The sequence below is a fragment of the Pteropus vampyrus genome, unplaced genomic scaffold (genome assembly GCF_000151845.1).
Source record: "Pteropus vampyrus isolate Shadow unplaced genomic scaffold, Pvam_2.0 Scaffold76, whole genome shotgun sequence".
Classification (NCBI taxonomy): domain Eukaryota; kingdom Metazoa; phylum Chordata; class Mammalia; order Chiroptera; family Pteropodidae; genus Pteropus; species Pteropus vampyrus.
In genome coordinates this window covers 178412-179063 of record NW_011888857.1, presented here as the reverse complement: position 1 = coordinate 179063, position 652 = coordinate 178412, and positions in this window count along the sequence as shown.

Below are 652 nucleotides of genomic sequence, written 5' to 3'. Positions count from 1 at the left end.
ATGGTAGATGGACTAATTAATGAAGAGGCAGTATTTGTCTTGGGATGGAAGATTCTGAAATACAGAATGAGAAAAATCCCCAAGGTGGGGGTGGGGGCAGTTAATAAGAGCCCTTGGGAAAGGTTCTTTCAATGAGGATTGGGAATTTATACGTTTGAATTTGAATCTCTTTGAATATAAATCTCCCCCTAACAGCAGGAAAAGGGTCCCCTAGCCGAGCAAGCTTTGGGCAGGAAGGGAGTAAACGGAACTGTAAAACAGCCCGCTCAGCTGTTTCTGGTTTGAGACTAGACGCAGAGAAAGAAATCGCGATATGGGAACAGAGTATTTGGGTCATTCAAAATAATTCGAAGGATCAAATAACGAACTCCAAGCAAAGCGCTGACAAGCCTCCCCACTTTGTGCGCACCCCCCACCCGCCCCAGGCCGGGTTTCCGCTCAATTTCCCCTCCCTCGCGCAGGACCAACAGCAGGCGCGGCCCCTTCCCACGCGGGGCGCGGCGAGCACGGACAGCTCCCCTCCGAGCGGCCGACAGCGCGGAGTCCGCGGCCCGCCGGCTACGGCTGGCGGGCGCCCCACCGAGTCCCGGGAGCCAGCTGGGCCGGGACAGGCCTCAGAGCTCCCCCCGCCCCAGCTGGCCATCAGGAGGTG